At 43.9% G+C, this 26,990-nt stretch overlaps 2 long non-coding RNA genes across 3 annotated transcripts in view; both read left to right on the top strand.

The window, feature by feature from the left end:
- Window positions 1–980, top strand: part of LOC115609863 — a 47,532-nt gene extending 46,552 nt beyond the window's left edge. For both annotated transcript variants that reach the window (XR_003992017.1, XR_003992016.1), the window contains exon 4: window positions 886–980. This is a non-coding gene — a long non-coding RNA (uncharacterized LOC115609863). The remainder of the gene's footprint in view (window positions 1–885) is intronic.
- A 6,438-nt stretch (window positions 981–7,418) lies between these two features.
- LOC115609864 overlaps window positions 7,419–26,990 on the top strand; it is a 30,517-nt gene continuing 10,945 nt past the window's right edge. Inside the window, exons 1-2 of the long non-coding RNA XR_003992018.1 lie at window positions 7,419–7,513; window positions 8,280–10,646. This is a non-coding gene — a long non-coding RNA (uncharacterized LOC115609864). The remainder of the gene's footprint in view (window positions 7,514–8,279; window positions 10,647–26,990) is intronic.

The raw sequence follows: 26,990 nt of genomic DNA, 5'->3' as shown, positions 1-26,990 counted from the left end.
AACGCTCCTCTGTTTGCTGGCCTGGGCATAACCATGCCACCGCTCTCCCTGGCAGCTCCATCAGTCTTCAGTATTGCCATAATTCCCTGGGTGCATAGGGAAGCTGGGCCAGCACATGCTGAAAGTATTTCAAGAAGTTGCAAAAAAAGTGCTGATGTTTTTCAGTAGCCAGAAACAAGACGAGGAAGCAGGTTTTTTTCTGTCCAAATGCTAATGAAGACAAGCCTCTGAGCATCCTTAGGGGTTTTGTAGATTCACGATGGTGTTTTATAAGTGTGTAAAAATGTGTGTGTGTGTTCATACATATATGAATATATGAGTGCCATTTTTGGGAAGCATCTTCTGCACTGATTTCACCACTCTGTTGATATCCACCATGCATCCTGGACATGACCAGACCAGCAAGACCTCTGCAGCCTCATCCCCCTCCAGTGCACACAGCATATAGGTTGCTTACACAAATTTGGAGCAATGTATGCTAAAATTGCTGAGAAAAGAGCATTTGGGGAATGGAGATCATTGGCTTTAAACACTTCTGCTTCTCCTGGTCATGACAAGCACATGGTGCAGTTGGTGGCCTGGCTGCACTAAGGCCCTTTTAATAGATTGAACCCAGGACACTCATCAGCCTAATTACTGACCAGCATGTATTAATGGTATACACAGGCATTAGCAAGGAACTCCCCAGGAGAGAGGGGGGCTGCAGAAAAATCCACAGAAACTACATAGTAGGTGAAGTCATATCTAGTCTACAGAGACTTGTCTGAGTTTAAGGAGAATAGAAGGTGGAATTTGAAGAAGAGTTGAGCGAAGCCGCTCAGTTCAACAAGCACCAAGGCTTGGGAAGTTTTCCTTTCTCCAACTGAATTTTTCTTGCTTTTGTAGATTCTTCAGTGTCTGCTACTGTGACTGGGAGGAATATGGAACCATCTCACCCCATCACACCCTGTCCGTGATGTGACATCCTTGCACATGTGGGAGGAAGGGTAAGTGTGGAGAGAAGGGGATGACAAAGGATTTATTGGTGTAAACAACAACAGGGACATAGTGAGAGTTTTCGAACAGTCATCCAGATCACGTTATCGACGGCATCTAGAGACCAGCCTGTATCTTTATTGGCTTTGCTCTTGCTGCAGGAACATGGCCAGGTTTGTCTCGACATCTGAGCTAGTCTTACTTGTCAAAGCTTTTTTTTTTTTTGCTGGACAGATAAGGCTCCGTTTATAGCACACTTAAAAGCAATAGCTGAAGAGAACAGAGGCTTCACCACTTTGATATGCAAAAGACAACAAATTTTATGCATGTATGGGGGGAGCTAATCCTGCTCTTGCTGAAGCCTTTTGGAAGATTCCCAGTGACTTTGCAGAGACTTTGAATTGCAGCCAGCTTTTGCTTTTTTGCGGGTTTTTTTTTTTTTTCCTTTCTTTCTTTTTTCCGTTCTCTCCCCCAAAATGTCAGGAATAAATATTGTCATTCAAAATGGCACTGTGGTGCCTTGCAGCGCTGTGGTCCAGGCCCCTTTCCCCAGCAGCCTCCGAAGCATGCCAGGGAGGTGCCAAAGCACTGTGAAGCAAGGCCACCATCAGCTATCAGACAAGCCGTTTTATACATTCAAAAATCACAAAAAAATACGTAGTTTAGTTGGCTCAGTGAACTGCTGGGGAGTCTGCATGCTCTTCGCAGTGCGGCTGCTAAAGAATAAGATGTAAAAACTCATTTTAGAGATAATTTATAAATATTTCAGATCTTCTGAGTATGCCAGCTCAATGGTAATAAAGCTAGCCATCAGTGCCTTATACCAGCTAACCAAATCTGGTTTGGTTACACTGCCCTTGCCCCAGGAGGAGTTGGTGGCTTTAATGAGAGCCAGAGAGAAACTGAGCTTGGGAGTAGTGGCTGCAAGAAAAGCCTCTTAAAAGAAGTGTTGAATTTTAATGAAAGCGGCTCATAATGTGTAAGAGGGAGAATGCTGTTATGTGTAAGTGGGCTTGCTTACATGTCTAGCCTGGGAGCTGTTCTGAAGCCTCACAGTCCGTATCATGGGACTCAGCGTGCCTCAGAACAGTGTTCTGGTATGGTAGTCAGTTGTCTTTATATACCCAGCATGTGCCTGTACATATAGATAAGTAGATAGATACACATACATACATATATATGTGTGTGTATAAATCTGTATGCTCATATATGCATACATGTATACATATATATTTATAGACACGTTACTTATTATTGAATACACATGCTATACCTATGTATGCATACATATATATGCATATATGCCTAGGCTTCCACATTTTTATAAGATAAACACAACCTAAAAAAGAAAGAAAAATCTATATAATGTAGATACATGACAAAATATAATAACTGTACATAATTAAGTACATCTTGAGGTTATGCATATATACGGATGTTTATATGAAACAGTTTTATAGGTATTTTACCTTTTCAGATAATACTGGATGAGCCAGATTATGTAATATTCATAGTGGATAATTGCTACGAAGTTATACTCATAGGTGGTTGAATTGAAAGAGACTGCCTCCGTGGCATTGTGACCTGCTTCCCCAAGAGGATTTCCACAAGCAGGGCTTGGAAATGTCCTTGGAGGGGTGCTCTTTGGCTTTAAAAAGTGGCCAGGCTGCCTCAGTGGGGTGGAAGGGACTGTCAGGAGCATCCCTGGGGGTGCAGCCAGCACCGGACACCCACAGCATTTCTCACCCTCTTGACAGCAAGTGGGGTTTCAACATGTGAACGTCAGCTTTAGGTAGGTTTGAAAGTTTAGAAATGAATCATCATTTGCTAATAGTCCTATCTCCTAAATGCTTCAATACGCTTATTATCACATCATTTAAGCATCCAGAATGATACTAGGAAACATCAGTCTCCTGCCAAAAGAATCTGAAGTACATTTTCTGGCTGCAGTGTTAAGTTGCTTCCTGGGGCTACTAAGCCTTGATGACTGTCTTCCAGGTAAAGCAGAAAGAGATTGCCTTCTCCTGCCAAAAGGGGTAGAGCAATATTTGTCCTGATTTCTGCTGGCAATCGCTGGCATGTTGCTTGGAGCGGCTGGTACCCTGCTCCTGTGGATTTCATCCAAGAAAAGAAAGATCATAATGGGGGGCAGGAGGGGGAGAGAAATTATTAGAATAATTATTAGAAAATCAAACAGGCATCTCTGCTGTGTCACCTGCCTAATGCTGAAAGCCAATGCCGAGCCTGGTTTTCACAGGGGTAAACCTAAACCGCCAAACAAGACTGATGCAAGCAAGTCACAGCGACAGCCTGGGCAGAGCCCTCCAAGGCACCAGGTTTTGCCAAAGCCCAGCTCAAACAGATGGTCCATACTCTCCCTGCCCTGAAAAATTAAAAGCAGAGGTCACATAGTATCCTATGGGCTTAAAAAAATGGAGAAGGGAAGCTTGTTAACAGGGACCAAAATTGTGCTGGGCTTCTCAAGAAACAGCATGATGTTCTTTCCCCATGGTACTTGGCTTCCCTGGCGCATGCCCACGGGTGCAGTGAGCTGTGGAGTCTCAGCTGCAATGCTTCCTTCACTAGAGGAGCTCTCCTGAGCCTGTGCAGCACATGCAACTTTCCTTTTCCCATCAATTCGTGGAGTTTGAGGTCTTAATTTGTCAAGCCTTTGCTTTGGGGCAGGAGGAAAACACACCCTTGTGAGAGCAATATGGGATGCCCATCCCTGTGGACAGGATCAGGGAGGGAGCAGTGGGCCGTTTCCCAATGCTTTTCAGATGCCCTCATTGAATGAGAGAGGGGAAGAAAAATAGTGGAAATGTCAGAAATGCCAACGCTGAAGGAAAGAAAGAACGAAAGAAAAGGCACACACACATCTGCAGCTGATTTAACTGTATAAATAAATGGTAGGTTCTTTTGGCACTCCCAACACAAATAATTAAATGGTGCTTTTGGGTTCTGGGACACCATTGACCAAAAAATGCATGTAGATATGAGAGTGTGTATGTGTATATGTATATGTATGACATGTATATATTTGTCCCAAATCATATGTTTACCTTTTCCCCCCTTATGCAATTACAAATTCATTAATAACCATGCCACTGAAATGCAAGCAGGGCAGGGAGGCTGGACAGGGCCATGCATCAGACCGCAACGCGCAGGGAGCTGTGGGCTGCTGTGCTTGGAGTGGGGCTGGGGGTCTGGTTTTATTTAGGGCCACGCCTCGGCAGTTTTAAGACAACACAATGCAATTACCCCAACCACAGAATGTTCTGTGAGAGCCCAGCAGTCCCTGATGCTGCCGGGAAGGGGGATGCTGGGAGCGGGACAGCCCAGCTGAAACCTTCCTGGTGGGGCTGTAAGCAGTTGTCACCCTTCCCATACAGCCCCTGGATGTTAAGGTGAGCTTAACGCCATATATATATCTGTCAGACCCAGGGATTCATCTCCTATAGCTGCCTGTTTCTTTCTGCTGGAGGTGTACAGCTGAGGATGGGCAAGATGGATACTGGAATCTGGAGCTTGAAAAATGTCCTTTCCTCCTTTTAAAAAATCCTTGCTGATGCTGGGAACCTGCTGCCCATACTCAAGCAAAACTCCCTTGGCGCTTTTTCTGAGGAGCAATGAAGACATCAAGACTTATATGGATTCCATTATTATTATTTTGTTTTATTGTGTTGTCGTTTTATGAGGTACTCAAGGCCCACAGGGAGCAGGAAGGCGCTACCATCTAAACCAGGGTGGAGAGCAGAGGAGGCACGTCGAGGCTGCTTGGTATCAGGGAATGATTTCATCCCAAGCCCTATTGTGGCAGAGAAACAATTCCTGTTTACCAACAGGCCCGCTATTGTGCTGCTGGTGCCAGAGGAAGTCTGCGGCTGAGCGGGATTGCACAATTGCCGGTGTGGTCCCTGCCAGAGCCCTTGGCTCCGTGAAGCCAGGGCAGCAGGCAGGGCTCAGCACAGCACATGGACACTGGTATACTTCAGCGAGGCAGCCCGAACCCGGCCACACAGCCCCAGGCTGGCATTATTTTGCTCTGAGTATTTGGGGACTGATCCACGCTGAAATACACCCTCCCTACCTGCTTCCCCACTCTGTTGCATCAATTCAAGGTCCCTGGGCCAGTGTGGTGTGTGGCCGTACAACAGCGGTACGGGTGCTGCGTGGAGCACAAGGAAGAAGAGGGCAAGCTGGCTTACACCACCCTTTTATTATTTTTCAAGCTTGACTCCACGTAGGTAATATTAATACCAAACCAGAGAGGGATTTGTGGATTAAGATGGTAACTGGTGTTAAAGTGTTTCAATCTCCTTGTATCTTTCCCAGATTTCTTCATTCAGACTTTATTTCATCTAAATGCAAACCCTGGTGCCTTGGGTTTCTTCTTCTTCCCTCTTCTCATTTCACCCTGTTCACTTTTAAAATGGGCATTCAATTTTAAGCTGTCAACTAGGGATGGAGCAGCTTTGCAGGGAATGTAAAGTGAGACAATGTTAATCAGAGAACTGAACCCTCAAACCCCTCCAAGCCAGCTATGCTCTGTGTCCAGACAAGAAATCTGCAGCCAGTACCTGTCCAGATAGTCAAAGAAGGTTGGAGGGTCAATAAACTCCTCTGTGGCTTCACAGACCTCACACAGCCTAGCTGCTCATTGTCTCTGGGGCTGTGGCAACTTCTGAGCACTCTGGGCTGGTTTTTAAGAGGGACACAAACATAACTTTTAGTATCACAGATGCGTCCATGCTGATGTGGCTAAAGCTCACGCAGCTACCCATGAGCTAACTTTAGCTGAAGTGGTTTGGATGCTGCCAGCAATGCAGATCCTGTCTCGAGCAAGCAATGGCAGTGATCTAGGATTTATCTGCATCTCAGGAGGGTTTCACTGACAACTCCAACAGCTCAATCTGTTCGGGCTTGAAGCTAGTGCAGATATGTCCCCAGCTGTACAGCAACTATTTCCTCCAGCTCCTTCAGCACACAGATCTGGTTGCTTTCTATCCTCCACCTTTCTGAACCACCTTGTCTCCTTCCCACAGGGTGCAGCCGTTAGGGTTATCATTACCAATCTTGCCCCAGTCATCATCATTGGAAAATGACAAGTGACCTGATTTTCCACATCTCCTTTGAAAACTTGGAAACAGGGTTACACACAAGCTCATGTGGGCTTTGGCAACACTAACCAATGCACGTCTCCCCAACTCCTTAGGGCTTCCTTGCTTGCAAAGAGAATGGGACTACCCCGAGAGGATAAAACAGTCAAAAATGCTTTTAATTTACTTCCCGATATGGTGTGTGGTCACCAAGCAGGGACTGGGAGCAACCTCCAAGCCTTATTGTTGTCTCTCCATAAGGGCATTCCTTGCAGCACCCTGTCCGAGCGGAGTGGAGCAAAACACGCTCCTGCAGTGTCATGCCAGAATTTCTGCAAGTACCACACGATTTATGCATGTGTGCAATCTTGTATTTTGTTTTGGGGTTGTTGGTTTTTTTCTGTCATCGGCTGCTGGCAGATCTGATACTATTCCCTCAGCCTGTAATGAGTGTACGCTGAGCCATTCCCAGCCAGTTGGAGCTTTTCCACAAGATGGTACTCAGCCTAGTCTGTAATTGAAACAGGGCACGGATGCTCCTGGCGAAGGCAGGCATCAGCCAACAAAACAGGCCATGATAGGCAGGGATATTTAATATACAAATAGGTTGTTTCATAAATATCTTATAAAACTGTAATTTACTTCCCAATATTTTAGCAGATTATCTTAATGCAAACAGCAGATGTATTTTGGAACGACGGGACAAATGTTTAGTGAAATTAAAGTTATTCATGTGCAGTCACACAGGGAATATTTGCATGATATTTTACTAATTGCTCCAAAATCTGACTTGTAGCAAATAAACAAATGGGGAAAAAAATAAACTAGCAGAAAGATTAGCCCCAGGCCTCACTTTGTAAATTCTCTGAGTCTTTCTTCAATTGCTCATTTTTTCTCTCTAGCAGCCTGGGGTTCTTCCCCAGTCTTCTCATCACTCTTCTCAGGCCCGTTATCCTTTTGTAGACTCCTAGTTTTCTCCTGGTAGCCAGACTTGTTCTGAAAGTAGCTTAATTTTCTTCTTCCCTTAGAGTCCAAGCACCTTCCTCAGTCTGCAGTTTTACCTGCTCCAGTTTCTTATTGCTTGGCTGTAGTCAATGAGGCCAATTTCCAATCATCAAATTTCCTTAAGCATTTTGGGGAAATACTTTGCTATTTTGCCTAGCTGAGAGGTTGTCCCAAATAGGATTAGCCTTACAGAAAAACCCAACACAAAAGGAATGGATGCTTTTTTAGTGGCCAGGAATTCAGACTTGGGTTACTTTAACCTTCTCTTACGAGTTTCAAGTTACGGCAGCGAGAATCGAGTTGTAGTTGCTGATTGTTATGACATTATTTTATGTCAGGTCTATTTATTTGCCCTCCTGGAAAAGAGAATGTATTTCGAGATGTCAAAATATTTTGTTCTCCTTCATTCGATTGCAAGAGGAGCCTTAGGTGAGGTAAGAAAAATGTATGTTTATCAAAGTTTTGGTGCACAGTAGATGGTTACATGTTTGTATATATTTCATACTCCCAAATTGAAGGAATGCTAAGGGTGCAAAAAATCAAGCTGTGGGCAGTTAGCAAAGGTCAGAATTAAAATTGGTACATCTTACATAGAAATCCCATTGACTGCAGAAGCAATCGAGCTGCAGCACTGGAAAGAGAAGTCTTTGGTTTCACACTACAGTTGCTTTTTGCCCAAGGTATTGGAGTATCTAGCAACAGTGAGTGTCTCATCATCGTGCTGTAAGTGGATAGCAAATGCACTTCTCTTACATGACTTCTACAAGCAGAGGGGAATTTTTTTAAGCATCTCAGCCTTTAAGATCCCAGTCATGTCCCTAACATTGAAAATATTCCCTTTAATGTGTTGGATTCTGAAGGAGAGTCTGGAAGGCTTGGAGAGAGTGTGTGCAGCCCCTGTTTGGGCACTTCATTGCCTGGACAGGTCAGTGAGGGCCACCAAAACTCAGCTGCTTGCTTGCTGGCAATGCAAGTGCTGCTTTCTTCCAGTGCAAAGCCAGGGCAGAGGGTTTAAAATTAAGTTGCTGGGCTTTGCTCAAGAATTGCTGTCCATATCAGAGCAGGGGGCTAGGAGCTGTCATTTCCCATAGTTTGAGCCTGGAGAGCATTCTGGTTTGGTTGGGGCATTCGTCAAGTCCCATGCTCCAGCCTGATGTGGGATGCTCACCTCCTTTTAGTTCATATAATTTAAATTTGCAGGATCCTGCTTTTCATGCTGGCTGGTATTTGAACTTTGACTGGCATTTTCCTGGTGATTGTGAGGTGCAGGTGGATGGAATGCTGAACTGAAGGCACAGGTAGGTGCTAAGGGGTCCCTGAATAATAAGGTCAGCTATACATCCCAAATGGTTCTCTGAGTTTTTGCTAAAGTACTTCAATAGGGTCAGTTTCCTCTAACCTGATTTGATTTGGGGTTTTATTTTTATTTGGAGCAACCAAGGTGACACTAAAGGCAACAGGTACATTATCTAACTAAAAAGGAAAAGCAAAGGAGAGAACCAGGCATCGCTGGGTTTAGGGTTTTTTAATTTAATAGAGGTGGTGTCCATTCCTGATATTTACATTTTGAGCTCACTAACGTCCTTCTTTTGCCCCTCCATCTGCAGGTCACCACAGGAATATGTAAAGAGGAAATGTTTTATTTTAACAGAATTGGACAAAGTACATGAAACACACTCTTGCCACTGCATAGCATTCCTTAAGTCACAGAACCCAGCATCACCTTCTTCCCCTCCTTCTGTCTTCTATTTTATTGAAAAAAGTCCAAAGTATAATATTCTTCTAGGAAGCATAAATTGTATTGCTGGAAGCAAAATCCCGTAGGACTCATGCCACTCTGCTTTCTGAAAAGCTGCATTCAAGTGCATCTAGTGTTGCCTCTTTCCCGCTGGGTGTCCAAAGTGCTGTGCTCATGGTTGTTCACACGGAGCTGTGGATGATGCCAAAGCAACTGGATATTTTTGTGTTAGGGTTTTCCTGGTGTTTTGGCTTTTACGGGCAGTCCTGGGTCTCGGGGGAAGCTGTCAGACTCCTGCCCAACCATCCTAATTTTGGTCCCTCTTCTTGCCTTTCAGTATGCATTTGTAACTCCCATGAATGTAAATAAAAGTTATGTACACGCATGGAGAGGGAAATAGATGCATTTATCTTGGCTCAAGACAAGCAGCATCTCCCCAAGGAGCTACTTAGGAGGTTATTGAGAAGCCAACAGCAAAGTGTGGTGGGCTGTACCTTCCTACATGTGTGTTACAGAAATTACTGGCGTGTTGCTGATGTTTATGGTGAACAAATAGTTTATTTCTGGGCTAAGAAAGATTCCAGTGTAAATACTCAACTGGCAGCTAGCTGGAAGTTTGCCACTTGAAGTTAAAAGGCCCATGACCAATGGTGTCAGATTAACATTTCCAAGTTGGACAATGTACAAATGGTGTTCTTGGACTGGAATAGAAATAGATGAAAGTGGTCTACTGCAGTGCAAATAACAAACTGGCAACCAGCTGGTCATTGGAAAGAGAACATGCTATGGGAATATGCTTTCTGCAGAAATACTTTATTTTGGAGATAAGCATTAACAATAGGAAGATGAGGCTCGTTTAACAAGAACCATATGGTCTCATCCTGCTTTTATTTCACTCAGTGGCAAAGCCCTGATTGTCCTTTGTGGGTGCAGGATGGGGATTGCTGATAAATAAACAAGTACAATAAGTTGCCTGATCCACTGTTGCCCTTCAAAAGGTGTAAACAGTTTATTTTTAACGTGTTGATATTTCAGGAGACGATAACTGAAAGGAAACAGAATTAAAGATGCTTGTTGAAAAACAACTGCTTCTGACAAAATAAGCCAAGACAATGGTCCATTCAAAACGAAGTTATCAAACTGTGTGAAACCAATACAGCAACATTTCCAAGCTGATAAGTGGAGGAGTAGTGGATGGGTTCATTCAGAAAACAAAAAGTAGTTTGGATTTTTGTGAGGAGAAAACAGCAGCCTGTAAAAAGTAGCTTACATGCAGATAGGGGAATAAGGCAGAGGCTCTGCTGAGGTTTAAGTAACTACACAATTCTGTTGAAGTCTGTTAGCAGTATAATTAAAGATAACAGAATTTAGCATCGCAGTTTCGCTATAGTCGCAAAATTGATTTGTGCTACAGGAAAAAAAGAGTAAAGAAAAGAAAATACAAGCCAAGGGAGTTGCAGCCTCAGTGGAAAATCCTGTTTTGGGAACTTTTCAAGGATGTAAAACGTTGTCTTGAATTGTTTACTTTTATGGGTAGGAAGTAAATAAGAAGTAAGAGTGGAAATGGCATTCTTACCACAGTTGGAAGGTTGCAGTAAAACCAATACAACTAGCATCACAGACTCCTTTTTAAAACTGATTTTGGTTGTGTTTTGTTGTTTTTTTGGTTTTGGGTTTGTTTGTTTTTTTTTCTTTTACAGTGGCTAAGGTTTGTTAATTTGATCATGAAAAGACAGCAAGATGGAAACTATTCATTATCAAGAAAAATCAAGATTTGAACATGAAAAAATATAGATCCTGTATGCAGAGGCTCACATCTGCCTTTGGCTGTAAGTACTCAATCCCATTGATTTCCATGTGTCTGGAGACAGCTTATAACAGGGATATCAAAATTACATTGTTACATATTTAGATACATCATATTACTTAACCCTGTTGGTTTTGCTCTCAAAGTTTCTTCTCTTTTTGCTTTAAAATATAGTAGATTGTGGAAGTAGAGGGAAATGATACAAAATTTGGAGCATGTGAGGATTCAAATGTTCAATTTGACTGTCTTAGTTCACCTCTTTCAACTTGGAACACTTTTTCGCTGGCACTTGTTTCTCCCTTGTCTTTACACTGATGGAAAAACAGCCTTAAACCCTTTCTGTGTTTGCTTTGGGCTCCTCATGCCCACCTCAACCCCTCCATCTGAAAAACGCTGAGTCCCCAGCCCAAATTTCTGTAATTTGGAAGTTGTTTTAAGGCAGCCCCATGCTGAAGGCGATCCCACAGTAGCTGGTTATGCTTGTGATGGAAGTATATACGAAGTGAGGTCCTGATCCAAAGGTCCTGGAAATGCTGGGAGGTTTCTCCTGCGTGACTCAGGGAAGGATTTACACAGGTGAGCCCTGGTAGAAGAGGACTTTGGATGCCAACACTTCCAGGATTCAGATTTTCCAGGTTTCCAGTGATAAGAGGGAATGAGAGGGGACTTAGGTTCAGTGTCCTTTTTAAAGGAGAAGTATCAATTTGGCAATATTGCGAATAAATAAACAGCCACGCTCCCTTAAAGAGTGAGACTGCACCATCCCACCATGCAACTCCCCCAAAGCTGGGGAGAACCCTCTGGTTTCATCCCACTTATTCCCTCGCCTTTCTTTTCCCCAAGCAGTGGGGATAGCTGAAGAAGCCCGTCATCATTTTATTGCTGTTTCTAATAAACACATATGGTGATGCATATAACAAGAACAACAGCAAGTCACTATTGTTCAGCGCACGGCCATATGTGGGCTGTCCAGCAGCTCGGCAGCTGCATCGTGAGTGCTCAGGAATGTCGATAGCCCAGAGAGAAAGGAATGATTTTTAAGGGCTCTGAGCCTCACAAATAGTGCGTCTGCTTTACATACCGCTGTTGCTAAAACAACTTCTGACCGTGTTGTGCCAAAAGCATAGATGTGGCGTTAGTCACTGCAGAAGTTTATAAGGTGATTAAATTGTTAGCAATTGCAATGCAGCGGCTGAGAAATTAGCTGGGACCATGTTGAAGGGAGCTCTGCAAAACAAAACAAAACAATAAATATATATAAATATAAAAATATTTTATATGTATATACATATATATGCATCTGTATGTGTGCATTTATACAGTTAGTACTTTTTTTTTACATCAGAAACTCCAGCACTTGCACATCTAGTACTTCACATAATAAAAACTTCGACCCCAGCACTAATCCATATTTATTTTATCCCATTGTGCAAGGTTGAAAGGCATGCGATTTACCAATAGTTTGTTCTCCATTAGCTACATTTCCCTCCGGCCTCATACAGCTCTGCTTGGGCTGGATGATGCATACTTGAGTGATGCAGAGGCAGCCCAAACGTGATGGTTGGGATGCCTTGCGTACATCTGTGTTTCTAACACTCTTCTTTTCCCGATGCCATATTTACACAGCAACCTGACTGAAAATGAACAGCCCATCTGTACATCTTCATTTTTCCATCAGTGTGTTTGGGGGAGAGAGACTGTGATTGAGGGAAAAGAAATAAAACCTAAAAGCAGGCAACAGTTTTTCAAATTGGGACAAACAGGCAGGCAACCATATCTTTATTTAAGCACTTGAATAATTTAACTGCTTTTTTTCGTGTGTGAGATGCTGAGTACCTACTGTAAATAAGAGGAGAGAGAGAGAAAAATTGTAAGGGATCCAAAAATCAACTACTTGCATATGTCTCTGAGCATGGATTTCAGAAGTCTCATTTAAATATCAAAGTGCAAATGGTTTTGGTCAGTGCTTCTAACGCATGGTGTGACGTCTTCAGTCTTGTCCTCCTTTTGCATATGTACTCCTCGCACACATCATCTTCATGACACACAGATTACCTGTATAACGGGACATGATTTGAGTAAGCCATAAAGCCCCGGGAAGAACCCCATCCAGGTGTTCAGAGAAACCATAGACTAGCTCAGACTGCCAAAAATCTACAACTGATTTTGCCCGGTAGGCAAAACTACAAACGTTTGCACACTCAGATATCCCACAGAAAGTAAATATTTTGTACGACGTACTTTTCAGTATTGTATACAGTAGTGGAAAAAAAAAAGGACAAAAAAAAATTAACTTCTGTTTTACTCCATCGTAGGCAGTTCTTTCCAATGGGTAAAGCAAAAATGCCTGCTTTTCCTTGAAATAATGAAGGGCCGTATTTTGCCCCTTGACAGACATGCGTGGCTCTTAGTTCCTCCTGAGAGCAGTGGAAGGACTTCAAAAAAAATCCGTGCCAAGGCCTAATTTTCAGAGGCCCCCAGCATCCACCGGTTCCTGTTGACTTGTAAGCGACATGCAGCTTGAGGTTTTGCTTGTTCCTCAGCTGAATCTTTCAAAACTCGTGATTTCTCAGCATGAGTCAGTGTTTTATGTAACCCCAGCCTGCATTCCTCCAAACCCCTCCTGAGTTCGAAGTGCTCCGACAGCCAACCTCAAATTCTTCATCCTTGCAGCTGACAACGCCGGTCCTTCAGTGGCGGCACGACAGGCTTCTCACACTGCTCCTGAGGGCTTCGGGGCCCTGGCACGGCTCTTCTGGGCACTGTAGGGACAGAGGCTGGAAGAAAGCTGGGGTGGAGAAGGGAGCTCCACTCCCAATGGGCAGGGTGTTGGGCTTTCCTGCAACAGAAATACCTATTGCTGGTTTTGTTCAGCTGGTCTTCTTTCTCTTCGCTGCAGCAGCATCAGTTTTATCCATGCCTCTGTCAAAAAAAATAAGCCCACAACCATTTTTCCTGTGAAAGCCTTAAGAAGGGAGGACACTAATTTGGTGGATCCTCTGTAGGCACCTCAGCTGACACCCCTGGCACTCTGCTTCACCCTGAAGGTATTCTGAAGTTGGGCACCTGAACAAGCTTGAGAGGTGGATTTTTACTCAATAATTATTTTTCACTAATATCTGTGAATACACTGAAATAAACACTGAAAGCAGATAAAAGCAGTGGCAGAAGATGAGAAGCTAAACCCTATTTTTTATTCCATTTCAGCTAGTTTTCCCTTGAGATGTGGAAAATCTCTACCCGCGATGCTTCCTATGGCAGCTTCCTGTGCATGTTTTTTGGGGGAACTCCTTGCTGGTGGGATAAACCCTTCCCAAGTTCTCGGCATCAGCACAGCAATCCCATTCCCCCTGGGGTGGCCAGGAACCCTCCTGCCACTTGCAGTAAGAGGGATGCCCATTTTGGTTGATCACCCCATCCCCACCACAGCCAGACAGGAGTCAGCGAGGAACACTGGTGTTCCTGATGCACAATTTCTTCCTCCTCTTTCTTGGAGGGTAAAAGTGCCCTTTTTCATTTAGCTGATGCCTACCTTCTCTCTCCCTACAGGCAGTAGGAATCACAGCATGGTAGAACCTAAAATGGCTATTTTTCCCCAGAAAATAAATCTCAGTTTACTGGAGTGGGGGCTTGTGGACATTGAGTTGGAGACACTGCTTTATTGGAAATGTTTTGGTGATTTAGGAGAGTAAAGTGTGAGGGAACATGGAGGCACTTGATGCAGTACAGTGGGAAGTGGGTGGGAGGAGTGGAGAAGCCTGTGAGAGGGCTGAGGCATCCCCAGTATTTTATGTGCAGCCATACCCCAGTCTGGCTCTGCTTGCTGGTTGAAACAGCTGAAACATCCAAGTCAATGAAGCTCAGAAGTAGCTCAGAAGCACATTTTAGGTATTTTTCGGCTATTGATGGCCTTTTTTTGTACAAACGGCTGATTGCTTGTCGTGTGGGATCAGTACCTCAAATTCAGGCCCTAGAAAGAAAGATAGAAAAAAGAGTTAAAAATTGAACATTTTTCTAAAACAAATGTTATTCTTTCATCTTACCATCTTTAACCCCATGTATATAAGTGTGTACAAATATATCCACTCAAAGGCAAAAATATCTCCTGATGGTAAAGTAGTCCCACACAAACCAGGCAGGAATGTGAAGATCAAGCGAGTGGGAACATGTGCCAGTCTGCTCCACTAACCTACTTAGATGCAGCTTGGTAACAGCAAAATAATCTGCCATCTGATGCTCCGGATGCTGTGACTGTGTCCTGGCACTGTGCAGACCTCAAATATGGAAACCTCCTGTAAGAATCACAGAACCATAGAATCGTTTGGGTTGGAAGGGACCTTAAGATCATCTAGTTCCAACCCCCTGCCATAGGCAGTGACCATGGTGGGATATTTCTTCTCCTCGTCAGTGCATAAATTTTACGTTTAATATTTGTAGGGTCGCAACCAAGTTTAGTAACTGTAGTGATTGTGGAATGTGAGGAACGTGTACCACAACATTGGGGTTTATCTTTTCTTCCTTGGCCACTCAACTAACCAGCACCTTTCCCAAGCTGAGGGTATTCACACCTTCATTCCTCCAGGAAAGCACTGTATTGAAATATTTTTTCCCCAGCTGTATCAGTTGGCCTTATAAAAGATGTAACCTGTCCATACATGTGTGCTTGGTCTGAACTGATACATAATATTTCAGCATAAGCAGCTTACCTCATGCTTGGGCAGGAGCTAATAGGTTGAGCACGTTCTTTCCTGAGGAATTGGGTAAAATCCTTTTGCAGCTTGCTTTGCCTATGGCCTTTTGCTTTTTCTTTTCACTGCAGACCTCAAAAGCAATCCCCTCAGATGTGGTTGTATATATTTCAGAACACAACAAATAAAAACACAACGAGGCTCTTTCTCCACGTTGGTACTTTCTTCAGACTTTCTACTGAGGATTTCCAACTGCATTTGTCATTGTACGGTACGGGCTCTGAATGAATTTATTGATGGTAGCTGGAAAAAAAAGGGAAAAAATAAATTAAATCCCTCGAGATAGAAGGTATGTCATGAACTTCCCCAGGTTATTTGCAAATGTTTCCGCCAGTATCAATAAATCCCTCAAATTTCAGGATAGGCTACATTAGTTACAGGATGGCATTATGTGTTTAAAGGTTGCTGAAAGTTATATCTGCGATCAGTCATGTTCGAACTGCACGGTCACGTGAAATATTTGTTATTTTAATACATAGGCATGCACACAAGCAGCAGTGGCGTCCATGATGTTTTAATAGGCTTTTATTAGTTCGTCCTCTCCTTGTAATCTTGTTTTACAGTATGTGCGCTCAATGTGTTTGTGTCTATGCTCTTCATGCACACATCGCAGGATGCCAAAACATCCTTCTGCTTCCTTGTTTCCAACCACTTAGTCAGGCACTTGAATGCTTTCCAAATCTTGTTAAAAAGCAGAAATAGCACTATCACTTCTTGTCAGAGTACACAGAAAGCGGTGGATGGAGAGGGCAGTGGAAAGGTAGAGCTGAACGATTGGGATGTGGGGGGATCTTCCTGGGTGAGCTCACAAGACCCCAGTGATGTGATGCCCAGACATGATCTAGGGCTTCCCGCTGCCTCACTGTGACAAGTTGGGGTTTTGGCTCACTTGCTGGATGGAAAAGCACTGCAAAGATGCTCCTTGTATGTTAGCTCTAGTTTAGAAAGTTTACGAAGCAAAAATTCCCTGCCCCAAAATCACAGGATATTTGTCAGAGCTCACGTGTATATTTTAAACTATCCTACTTTTTTGTTTGGTTTGGTTTGGTTTTGCCAGGAAAATTTAAATTAACATTCACATGGTTGGGATTTCTTCTGAGTCAAATAGATAAAAAATCAACTTTATTTTATTCACTGCTTTTGCCTGAAACTAAACTAACTAGACAGGCTCAACCTAGATGCAGTAAATACTTTGAATGTGCATTTCTGGTGATTTAAAAATTGCTCCTGAGACTGTTCAAGGTGTTTCAGTCAGGTGCAGCATTGCTCCGTAACACTGGGATCATGCAAGGCTGGTGGTCCTGGTATCTCCAGAGAGCATACTCACTGCTTTTACCTGTTTTTTCTGATTAGACTAGATGTTTTCTGGTGTGCATCTCACAGCTGTGATGTAATAAAAAAAAAAAAAAAGGCAGTATTAATGACTATTAATTAATTGGACACTCAAAACCAGAGGGAGCAGGGGAGGATATTTTCCCTTGGATTACTCTTGCAGAATTGGATTCTCTGATGTTTACAGCTGATTGGGTTCACAGAATCATAGAATCATAGAATCCCAGGTTGGAAGGGACCTCAGGGGTCATTTGGTCCAACCTTTCTTGGCAAAACATGACCCAGACTAGATATCCAAGCACCCTGTCATCCCATTGTTGCCACGGGAGGCAGCCATGATTGCCTTGGTTCCCTGTCTCCATGAGGTGGGAACATCTGTCCAGTTTGTCTGCAGTCACCCCATGGGTTTAAAAGCATGTGTTGGTGCAGGCATGCACCCACACACCCATCCATCCACACAGAGTGTGATGAGAAGCCAGCCCCTATAGCCTTAAGAAACCAAGATAAAAATAATGTTGCCTTAGGAGGCTTATATGTGCATGACTAAGAGGACTGCATTGCTCCTACTGCCTCCTGAGAGGGGTTGGGATTACAGATTCGATTAAGGAACTTGCGAAGGAGTCATGGCACAGCCATTGAATGGCTGTCTACACTACAGCCCACATTTGTTCATGGTCAGCAAAAAAGCTGGTTAAATAACATTTCAATTTGTTTACATGGTATACACCCAACAATCTGAATAACTTATTTTACAGGCCATTTTTTTTCCCAGATGACAGGCTAGACATAGGATTTACCAATATGATTATTAAAAGCAGTCCTTTGAAGGAGCAGTGTCTGTGGCCCTAACTAGCCGTGGACAGAGGAGCACATGGCCACATGCCAAGACTTTCTGTTTATAGCATCTCCTTGCAGACATGGCCTCCATGAAACATCACGGCAGGTAAGAGCTATCCAAACCAAGTTGGGTGGCAGGAGTGTGTCTTCTGGGGAGATTTCATAGTGTGTCAAACCACAGAGCCTTCTGTCCTGTTACCATACCAGGGTAAAAGAGCAACTTCACAGGGAGAAAGAAGCAAGTGAGGAGCTCTTATTGGATGGTCTGCCCTCCTAGAGATAGCAAACTTCAGCTCTAGCCCTTGAGATGCAGAGGTGTCAGGAAACAGTGGCATATTTTTTGCTTTATAGAGGGTATGGCTGCCTTGAAGTCGTGGGTTGGATCTTCTTGCTCCTCCAGAAGCAAAGGACACATGTGAGTCTCTCCTGTAATCAGCCTGTGCTCAGTGCCACAAGGGCAGAGGACAGGTCATGCAAGCTCATGTTAAATAGCATTTTTCAAGTGAGTGCTGTCTTTTTTTGTTCAGGAGAGCAGCGACCTTGTTTACCTCCAGGCTGATGCACTCTTGGGAGGTGAAATATATATGATAATAATGATGGCGGGGTGAAAAATCTCTTGCATGAGAAAACGTGATACATAAACACACAACACATCTCAGGACACATCTTCATTTTACACATAAGAAGTTTGTGCAAGTACAGAAAAGTCCAGGTTTTTCTCCTGCCCCTCAAAGAAACATAATCCGGAGTTTATATCGGATGGTTTATGGGAGTTTATTGGAATATCCAACAGGGTTCATGTAGTGTGTCATAAGGTAAAGCCTGTTCATTGGTGATTTACAAGCAGTGTGTGCCGGTGTTACTGTAATTTATAGACCACAGATGGTCAGGGGGTGCCCCTGCTGACTTGTAGCTGAATAAGAAGCTGAGCCCTGCGTGTCATCTGCTGTGGGTACCTCCAGCTCACTTCCCCGTATTAGTGCTGATCAAGATCTGTCTTCAAACCCAGAGGGTCCCGAGATCTCTGCCTTGCAAGCTGGGGCTGTTTCAGGAGTGGAGAGGCTACAAATGATTAAGGCTGGGAAAAAACCCCAAGCCTATCAGAATGGCACCAAAGGAAAATTGCTTTTTACAATAATAACTTCCCTTCTCAAGGCTGGTACTTCACTTGATGGGCTTTTGTCACCTGTTAAATGGAAAAGGAAGAATGTCAATCCCTCTGTCATACACTGGCCTAAGACAAACATCTCCCCTACAAAAAGTTATGTATATATATTCATAAATCTCCCTTGTAACGACTTTTAAGATAGATCCTATCTTTGTTCTTATCATTTTACCCTTTTAGGTAATTGTCTTTAACTATATTTTACTATGACTTTCTTTCCTGAATCAAGTTTACCTAAGTCTTTGCTTCTTTAAACCTCATTAAATAACTGTCTCTTTATTCTGGCACCACTCTCTGATCCCTGGGGAATTTGCTCCTGGTGGATGCACTAGGTGGAGAGAGGACAGGGCTGGCAGCACGTCCCACCCAAATCCTTGGGAGATTTATTCCTTTGGCCAGGGGATTGGGCCCCTTTTGGCTTTTCATTTCTCTGGTTGATAAGGTTCCTCACGTCACCTCGTATTTCTCCCAGACGTGTTTTTGTCTTGCTGCGTGTGGCCTTGTCCTGCCCACAGAAATACCGCGGTGGTCTCTGGCAGGATCCAGCAGCCTTCGGAGGGACGTGCCGGATCCAGGGACGCCTGGCGCTCAGCTCGCCCGCCGCAGCAAGGTCATGCATTTTAACAAGGCACCGCCGATCCCCTTTTTAAAGGGCATTGATTATGTTTTGTTAAAATGGGCTTTGAACTCATCTGACCCTCCGCCAGTAGGACATTTCAGGGCTTTTTTCTGCCTGGACCACACTTGACACCTGTTGGCAAACACAGCTGCAAATGCTGCTGTGAGAATCCTGCATCCAAGCTCAGAACTGAGTGGTTTGATTTTTTTCCCAAGAGTAAAAACATAAGAGAATTTGGTGGTTTCTTCAGTTAGTAAAAAGATCTAAAAAAACCCCAACTTTGCTCTTCCTTATGAAGATGGGGCAAAAAAACCCCACCCTGTAGACAAAAGAAGCAGAAGGAGAGCTGTAATGGAAATAAAATTGACAGCCTCTCAAAACTCAGGTGGCACTTTCCTTTTCCAGTTAATTACAGTTTTAATTACATGGCTTCTTGTGACTCCTTGATACCTAATAAACTAGACTCTGTGGGGCGGCAAAGTTGAGTTTTGCTTGAACTGCAGGTGTAAGGCTCAGCATGAAACATAAATCAACTTCTTAAACATGTTCCCAGGGTGTGTTCAGGCTTTTTCTTCCTATTTGCTTGTAAAAATCACATCTTTTCACCATTGTTGGGGAAAAAAAAAGATTGAAGCTACAATGCAGTCAGTATTACCTTTGTGTCTTTGGATATAAAAATCCCCTTTTAGTAGGGGAAAAAAAGGCTTTTTTTTTTTTTTAACCTCAGAGCTGATAAATTTTAAGGAGTGATGCATTACCCGTATAGACCGTCTCTCATTATCATTTTTTAGTGGGGGTGCCTAAGATGGAAAAGGAAAGTACATTGGCAGCATGAAAAAGAGGGATAGATTGGTACATGGAAAATAAAGAGACGTTCATCCCATAGGAGCTGCCTCTTCTGAAGGTTTTGAAAACAGAGAGTGCCTCTTTATTCTTTGTGTGTTACGCCATGGAAATCAGTGCTCCAGTCAGGTTCAAGTGCAGTGCCATATATTAACCGTGAGCGGGATAACACACTGATGAGTTGTTGCAGCAAAAAGCTAAAGGTAAATATGGTCCAGAACCTGTTATTGGTCTCAATCCCAGGACATCTGATGGGGCCATGAGCCTGTGGCAGGGAGCAATGTCACGACCATGCATTGTGACGATCAGTGGGATAAAAGATCACCCATTTTCCCTCTTTCCCAAACCAAACTAAATTATTAAAAGAAGGGGGAAGGGGAAAGAGAAGGCGAGGAGGAAAAGAGGCAGGAGAGCTTCACATAGTGTACTTCAATGTTGGTGCAAAACATGAGCAATAAGGTTCATGTGTTAGACATGAGTGTACCAACAAGTCCTTCTTAACCTCTGAGACACAACCTTGGAAGGACTTTTTTAATGTCTTCTTATTAGTTTTATCTTCAGCTTGTGATTTAACTGCTGAAGTATTGGTTTTATGAGTGCAAAAAAAAGTGTATTTGTTATGAGTGGAGAAGAGGATATCTGGGACATAGTCCCCTGGTCAGTAGCTTTCCATATCCAGTAAGGTGAAGGTGGGAGAAATCACGATGTCCTGTTTGCCTTTTCAACATGAATGTTTGGTTTCTGGGTTTCTCCCATTGATGATTACCTGAAGTAGTGCCATTGTGCTACTCCTTGCCTGGAGCAAACACGCTAAAGCCAGACGAGGGTCTTTTTGCTCCTCCAATAGCTTTGTGACCTGCTGCCAACTCACGTTCCCCATTGCACATCCCAGCCTTGGACCCTGTCCCATGAACATTTTTGAGATCTCATTGACACCCATGGTGCTCAGGGCCGCCTGAGGTATGTTCAAAGGCATCTCCTGAATAAAACTGTCATATGGCTTGGACAAAGCAGACAGATTTCAACCTTAACTTCAATAGAAATTTTGCCTAAAAGACAATCTTCCTGTAGACTAGACTTGCCTAGTGTCATCACCTGATGTCCAGTTGATGAGGATTCCTGGTGGTGGTGGTTTGTTGTTATCATTATTAATGTTCATAATCTTTATACTTTTTCACAGCTTGGCACTTGCAAAGCACAGATTTCTCTCAGATCAATATTGTGTTCAATTTCTTGGGTATAAATGTCTTGTATGCTCATGGGCTATTTGTGTGCAGGGTTTGGGCAGCTCACAGCAAAAATGTGGGGAGCTGGACTGCTGTCTGCAGTTTCTGTGTGATGTTTCAGATGTTAGCTGGTGAAAAGGAAAAAAGAAAACAAACAAGGATACTCTTTTTCAAGGCTAGCATAGCTTCACCCATGACATTGTGACACTGTTTGGGGAGAGGCGTGCAACACAGCACAATGAAAGTCTGGCAGCGCTGTCTCCCAACCCCAGCATCCTCTTGGCTTTTGGTGTCTGAGGACATGCTGCCCAAGTGCTTCCCCATGGGCAATCTCTATGCCAGGTGCAGGCTATAAATTTTCCATCAGAACCATCTTGCAGCAAATGCTTGGCACTCTGGTTAAACAAAAATCTCCATTAAAAGGAGGCCACAGGAGTGAAGAACTTCTTGAAAGATAAGAAATGCCTAGAACAGCCCAAAAAAGCATCTCTTTTGAAGGCCAGATGGCACCTCTTGTCTGCAGCCCCTAAGCAAAAGCTATCACTGCTGCCTTTTGCAAAAAGCTGTCTGGTTCTGTGAAGCTGTTGCTCTTCTCTTCAAATCCTCCCTTCAAAACTTAACCCTGCTTTGACACCTGTAGCAGATAAAATGCAAAATCCGAGGGCAGGTGGAGATATTTAACATGCCACTTCTCTCTATCTATACTCATGTTGTATAATGTATACTGGCATTTTCATGTTGCCTGGTCCACACAGATGTTATCGTGACGTGGGCTTTTGTGACAGCCATGGTCCTGGGGACATCAGTGCCATGAAGTCCCAATGTTTTGCAGCCTAAATCATGAAACCGGAGCAGGCACACATTGGACAGACAGCTCAGTGTCTTTAAATATCAACATTAACTGTGAAAATAAACTGGGGAAGCAAAAAAGCCCAGCCCTAGAGCCAAGCAAGAATTTTCAAGAGCAGAAAAATTATTCCTCCTGCTTTCCTCTCAAATAAAGTGTTTCATCATCTTTTTCAATTAGTCTTGGGTTTATTTTTGAAATCACAGAGAGGCAATTATAGAGTTTCATATAGTTTCATACATGTTTTTTCCAGAATGGGAAAGGCAGGGTAACATCAAGGGAGCTTGGGAAAGGAAGGAGAGTGAAGAAGGAGAGGAATAAGAAGTTAAAAAAATTAAAAGAAAAAAACAGAACAAAACAAAAACCCATGAATGGCTCATTCTACTTGAGAGCAAGAAGACAGAGGAGGAAAAAAACCCAAATATCCAAAAAGTTTTGGTTCAAAACAAAGAAATGAAGTAAAACTTTCCAGCTGAAGCAGAGTACTCATTTTGTTTGCTTTGAAATGCTTCCTGTGGAAGTTTTTGGACAAGGAGGAAGAAGCAAGTCAGAGTGGGAGAGAGGATGCTTGTTTCTCTGTGTGTCGACTTGTGTGTTACCTGGAGGTGCAAGCAGCGTCCGCCAGCTTATTGGGAGCATAACCATGGCAAAAGCCTGGAGAAACCTTCAGCGTTGAGCTGCAGGTACAAGGAGATGGTAAGGAGCACTCTATAGCAAATACATCTCTGCAGTGTTGCTGGTCCCATCATGGGAGGGGAGGGCAGCAGCAGCACAGGAACAGCAGCATAGCGTGCATTAAACCATATGCCACCGACCCATATGGCAATGTGGTCTGAAGTCTTTCAAGGCGGTTCCAACTTGGAAAAGGCTTGAAATGGGGTTTTTATGGTCTGCTGAAACACAAATGACCATTTTTCATTCTAGAGGGAAAGTTTATCTGGAGGAAGGCGGGTGAGAGGCAGCTGCCCTCAGCCCCAGTCGCCTGGTTCCTGATCCTGAGCTGGGTAAAGGAAGCGTTGCAGTGTGGGGAGCGTATTTCTTCCCCAGTTGTCAGCAAGCTGTGCTTTAATAGCGGCACAGCAGACAGTGCATGAAGGAACATTAGCTGCAAAAATGATCCCATTGGGAAGGAAGCTTGGAAGAGGTTTTTCTTTCTAAACTTGACACCAGGGCTGGGAACCCCATGCACGTTTGTGCAAACCTGCCCAAGGACAGAAGGGATCAGGCATTAGAGATCTCACCCTCACTCGAGGCAGCCCCACTATCTGGGGAGGGCTTTTTTTCAAAGCTGGGCACCTCACATCGTGCTGGGATGGGGTGTGTGGGGCATCAGAGAAGCAGCAAGGGATGAGGGCTCATCTCTTCTCAGGGGAGGAATGATGCACAGCCATGGCTCTGCAAGGGAGTGGACTGAACGGAGAAATAGCAATGGCAGGAAGAGCAGCACCATCCTCATGGCTTCAGGAGTGCTTGGCCTTGCCTTTGCACAAGCAAAGTCACCAGCACCCACAGCCCTGGGCTTCCTATACCAGACCCAGGGGTGGTGCTGGGGCATGATATGGATGAGCCTTCATCTCTTCTGTCCTATTTGCAACACCATTTGTTCAGACAGTGTATAGTGTGAAGCAGCAATATTGGCTTGCTGTGAAAGCTGGTAAGGTCCAAAAGGCGCTGAATAAAATGTGTAGGGGGGAAAAAATAAATATGCTCACTCAGCGTGTTTTACTTACCTGTAAAATTTAATGTCTAACTGCAAGGCGAAATGTCCAACTATAGCAGACATCACGGCTTTCTTATAAGTCACATGTGTGTTGGTGGTTTTCTTCTAGATTCTGCTCCTGGCATCTTGTAATTAAAGGAGAAAAACAGTTTCCAGGAAAATGTAAAATAATCCCTAACTGACTAGTTAAAAAAAAAAAAAATCCTAAAAATTGGAAAAAAAGAAAGAGGAATAACATATCCCTAAGATACCCCAAATGCTGCTCTCCTTTAATCTCATGGATTTGGAGACAGTTTTGTGATTCTTGAAGATCTTCCTCATGGCCTGCTTAAAACTGGGCTGGAAGAGGCGTCACAGCAATGGAAAAATGCTCTGAATGATGGTCACGTACCCACCTCAGAGCAACTGAAGAGCACAGAGAGAGTAACAGACCATCCAGCAGTGTTCCTAGCCGTGGTAAACACTGCAGAGCTAGTGCCTTAGGGGAGGTATTATTTTCTGGTTAAACAAATCTATTGTTTTAAGCAGCTTAGCTTTTTTTCAGCTGGTCCCTCACAAACTCAGTCCAAGCTCACCTGAACAATCCCAGTTTTGAACTTCTAGGGGGAATGTGACTTATGATTTACTAGATAGCTGTGGTGAGCTTAATGTAGTAAAAGTCTGTCATATGTGATGTGTATGGGCTACTGTATTATAAATATTTAATAAGTTATATGGAAAAAAATATAGGGGTTACAGAAATCATGTTAAAGCAACTAAGTAAATAGAAAGGTTAAAGTGTCTAACTCTATATGGTATAAAGGCTAAAGCAAACCAGATCTCTTTTCTAGATACTTTTTCCATGTACAGTGGTAACTGGGTTGCATAAAAATAAGGCAAGTATTTAAAGACAAGCAAAAAAGAAAAAAAGGAGACATCTAAAGCATTTGGTTGGCATTGATAGCAATCATTTCAAAAAGCCCTGGAACATTTAAAGAGAATTAGAAAGGATTTTCCTGGAATCAAAAGGAGAGCACTTTCCATGGCAGGACATGTATTTGGGTATCTGCAAACTGATTACATCAGAGTGAGCAGAACAGACTTGATCATCCAGGACTTTAAAATCAGAAGAAAGGGGTTTTCCTGTTAGGGCTCTTTTTTTCTTACTCACACATCTTACGGCTTTCATCCTCCTGCCTACTTGATGGTAAAGTAACATTTGTTTTGGCACGGAGGCTCGCGGAGCGCTTTGAAAGTTCCTGTGGGTCAAGCAGCTCCAGCGCACACCAAACCCATGGGGGTGAGCAAACCTGGAAATATTTAGGTTTAGGGGTCTTTTTTTTTCATCCTAACCTAAGTTTCATTTTTAAAGAAGTGAATAACTTCATACTTCACCGCGGTATCTGCTGCGATGCACACAGGGCTGCTGGCTCGCCGCCTCGCCAGCCTGCCATTCCTTCATCAATGCCAATTCCACAACCAGCGCTCCTGCCGCACAAGCCAAAACAAGTTTTTGTGAGATTTTTGCCATTGCAGGCATTTACGCTTGCTGTCAGACAGAAGAGAGAGGGCAGCTGAGATCCCTACAGGGATCCCTACAGATCCCTACAGGGCTTGCCCTCCCTCCTTCACACTGCTGGTGGTGGTGGTCCTGGCTCTTTGCTCCAGTCCCCCCTGTCCGGCTGGGAGGGAGCTGGGATGGTGCCTTGCTCAATCATCCTGTGCCAAGGGTGCGTTTCTGTTTGTGACAAAAAATAAGACTATGGAGGAGAGTGAGGCAAAATGTTGGAGCCAACCTTAAGCCCCACTGGTGCCCATAGGGGTATCACCTCCCTAAGCTTCCTCTGTGGGAGGGCGCGCACCAGCCCCCCGGGAGGTGGTTTGGCTTGTGAAGCCTGCCGAGAACAATTCCCATTTTTCTATTGTGGGCGTTTTTTTGTCTTTGGTTTAGCTTTTTTTTTGGGGGGGTGGGGGGTTAGCTTTCTCCTGACCTAGGCAATGGATTTGGCTGATGGGAGGTATGGGAGCAGGGGAGAGAGAACTGTGGCAGAGGGGAGCGGGAGGGAGACCCTCCCCTCGCGCAAGGGCTCGCATTGGTGGGGCTCTCTCCCCATGGGCCCTGCTCCTCGCTCCTCCCACCCGGCGATGGATAGAGGAGGTCAACACAGGGAATGGGATGAGATAAACTGACTGGTGAGAACTGGGGGTGGGGAGAGTTGGGGGGGCGGGGTAGGGTTTTTTCCCCTTAAGTCCCAACATATGTTCAATAGAAGTTTTAAAGCTGGCAATCTGGGGCGAGCGTGGGACTGACATACAGCAAATGCAACGCAAACAGGCAAAAATGAAAACAAAATTACATTCATACCCCTCCTTCTACCGTCTCCATGTTGTCAAATTCAGTAAACAAGTGTACAAAGTAACCCAGCTCCCAGCAGAGCTGGCAATAGCCTTTTCTTTCCATTTGATGGAAAGCCTAAGCTGTTTTTAGGTTGGGGAATGTATTTTCTTGCAATTTCCCCTAACATGTTTATAAGTTATGCACGGGATCTCCCACACCCAGGAACTGTTCAATCTTTAAACCCTTTGGTGGATTCCCATTGTGACCCATGGAAGAGGAAACAAACCCACATTGGCTTCGGCAGGATGTTGTGTTACCCGGAGCAGCGTTTCCCTGCCTATGCCCCAGATACCAAGGGCACTTGGCCACACGGCTTCTCAGATGAGTGTCTCAGCTCCAGCCTACTGTCCAGAAGCCTGTTCTTATGGAAAAGGAGGGGTAGAAAAACTCCCTTCTCACTGCTCATGGAAAGCAAGTAACAGTGAGAAAAGGGCTGGTTCGCCTATTAAAATACATACTTTTTTCTTTTTGCCGCTGACCTTTTTGAATTTTTGAGTATTTTTTCCTGCTACAGTTATCATCCTGCGTAACACTAACCCATCTCATTGCTACCAACAGAGAGGCTTTACAGTGCTATGGAGAACTATTTTGAAGGTACAAATCACTTGACCTAAAGACTCTCCCTGGAGTGTCAGTGCTGTGCACTACGTTT

Source organism: Strigops habroptila, chromosome 6, assembly GCF_004027225.2.
Source record: "Strigops habroptila isolate Jane chromosome 6, bStrHab1.2.pri, whole genome shotgun sequence".
Taxonomy (NCBI): Eukaryota; Metazoa; Chordata; class Aves; order Psittaciformes; family Psittacidae; genus Strigops; species Strigops habroptila.
The sequence above is the reverse complement of the archived record's forward strand: the minus strand, read 5'-3'. Positions and strand labels throughout refer to the sequence as shown.